The 2,559-nt window shown below is 37.7% G+C and overlaps 1 pseudogene; it reads left to right on the top strand.

Annotated features, from left to right (window-relative positions):
* Window positions 1-659: 659 nt before the first annotated feature.
* Window positions 660-1,225, top strand: LOC119505018 (annotated as a pseudogene).
* The last annotated feature ends 1,334 nt before the right edge of the window (window positions 1,226-2,559 follow it).

Genomic DNA, 2,559 nt, shown 5'->3' with positions numbered 1-2,559 from the left:
ATCCTCTTCCCCCACCTGCATGATCCATCAGTTCCCATAGTGCCAACAAGACACCTGTGAAAACAAGGACATCATTGATCAAACAAATACTGAAGGCTCCCCAGGTAGGAATGACAAGACAAAATCAGTGATTTTGAAAGATTAATTAAATGGTAATGTACAGCTTGAGAAAATCAGAAAGTTGAAGCAGTTACACATCACTGAACTACAGAGGAAGAATTACAACTGGAAAGAAAGGAAAAATATGAAAAATATTTCTAAGACTGATAAGATGTAAAAAAGAAGAAAGAATAAAATACATTCCAAGTTCATGGGAGCCATGAAGACAAGAATGTAGACATATTAAACAAAGACTTTTACAAAAACAGTTCTTAAAATGCTCAAGGACATGAAGGAAAACACAGAGAAAGAACTAAAGGCTATCAGGAAAACAATGAATGTGCAAGATGAGAATATTAGTAAAAAGATAGAAATTTTTAAAAAGAACCAAACAGAACTACTGGAGTTGAAGACCACAACAGCTGAAATGAAAAATCCCAGGAGGGTTTCAAGAGCAGACTGGAAGGAGACCCCATACACTGCTGCCAATGTGCCAGTGGAGGAGCTGAGATCAACATCAAATTTGAAATATTTGAAGTGGATACAAAACTGTTTCAGCAATGCAGACAATTAAGTGCATTGTTTTGAGTGATGGTGCCATTGGTAAAACACAGCTCCTGATATCCTACACAACAAATTTCCACCTGAATATGTACTGACTGTTTCTGACAACTGTGCAGTCACAGTTATGATTAGCAGACAGCCATATACCTTCAGATTTTCTGATGCTGCAAGGCAAGAGGATTAAGACAGATTACAACTGCTGAGTTATCCACAAACAGATGTACTTCCAGTCTGTTTTTCAGTGGTCTCCATCCTCATTTGAAAATGTGAAAGAAGAGTGGGTACCTGAGATAACTTGCCACTGTCCAAAACTCCTTTCTTGCTTGTTGGGACTCGAATTGCTCTTAGAGATGATCCCTCTATGGAGAAACTTGCCAAGAACAAATAGAAGCCAATCAGTCTGGAGACTGCTGGAGAGCTGCCCTGTGACCTGGAGGCTGTCAAATATGTGGAGTGTTCTGCACTTGCACAGAAAGGCCTAAAGAGTATATTTGATGAAGCAATATTGGCTGCTCCAGAGCCTCCAGAACTAAAGGAGAGCTGCAGGTGTGTGCTGCTATGAACATCTCTTCAAACTCTTTCTGGATAGCTGGCATCAGCATCACACTAAAAGCAATGTTTAAATCAAACTAAAGATTAAAAATTAAAATTCACTTTTGCAATAATGACAAATGCCCAGCACCTACACACATGCACTTGTGAGACAGGGCCATCCTGCCCCCTCCCAATATAAGTTAATTTTGAATAACTGTGCATTGTCAGAAAAGCAATCTGTACTAGTTTTTGTTTTGTTAAAAGCAATTTTCTTTTGTTAAAAACAAGGCATGCTTGTAATGACTGTATCAGATGAATTTGAATTGCTGAAACTGCTTCTTGGCTCCACTCTGGAGAGTAATCTGGGACATCTTAGTGTTTTGTTTTCCTTCTTTCCCTTTTTTTTTGGGGGGGGGGTGTGTGTGAGGGTGGTTTGTTTTTATTTAGCCTTGTTTTTTAATTCCTTAACCAATGGTGGACAACCCTTGAGGAAAGGAGTATGAACTGATTCCACATTCCACTTCTTAGATTTAGTTTAGAAAACATGTTCCCCACCAGGTTCTCTTAGGAAGGAGTATAGTAAATGCCTCATTTAATAACATCCTCCTTTTTGAAAGCTGCCTTTTCTCTCCCTCCTTGAGTACATTCAGTACTTGATGAAACTCATGAAAGTGGGTGGAACCTGTCTTGCACCTCCACTTTTCTGAGATGCACTATATTTGTGACTGTGACTTTCAAGGAAATTTGTTTGCCATTTGCTGAATTTTTTAAAGTTAATTTCTAACTTCTTTTAGTGATAAATGAAGAAAATTATTGTACCTTTTGAAATACACCAAATGGATTAAGTTCATAATTAAAAAAAAATTCCCTGTAAGTCATTGTCTTGTATGCTTGGCAAGGATGTGCAGATTGATAGTATATGATATGGTTTTCCTAGAACACAATTGATGACCTAGTATATAGTCTATGGAATGAGTCACATCCTCTTTCAAGTGATGGGGATGGAAGCCTGCGTCAATAGTGTGGTGGGAGCAGGGTGGAGAGAACATTTCACAACATGGGGACTAGTCAAGGGAAACCCCTTATTTCTGTTTTGCACATGAAGAACCTTACAGCAGCCACTTGAGGCTCTCTAGTGTAATAAAAATCATGGAAAGAGTCTTATGAAGACACTTCATAAGTACTAGTAGGGGTATTATCAGCTTATTTTGGAAGCATTTTCCTTTTTTTCCTTTTTAAATGTTTAGTAATCTTTTCCACCTTTCCAAAATCCTAATTCTTGTAGATTTGTTAGTGTTGAACCAATGCTTTCTCATATCTCAATTCTTTGTTTATGAATTCTTTTCAGATGTATTAAACAAA

The sequence above is a fragment of the Choloepus didactylus genome, chromosome 10 (genome assembly GCF_015220235.1).
Source record: "Choloepus didactylus isolate mChoDid1 chromosome 10, mChoDid1.pri, whole genome shotgun sequence".
In the NCBI taxonomy this organism is placed as follows: Eukaryota; Metazoa; Chordata; class Mammalia; order Pilosa; family Megalonychidae; genus Choloepus; species Choloepus didactylus.
Note: the sequence above shows the minus strand (reverse complement) of the source record. Positions and strands in the feature narration are given on the sequence as shown.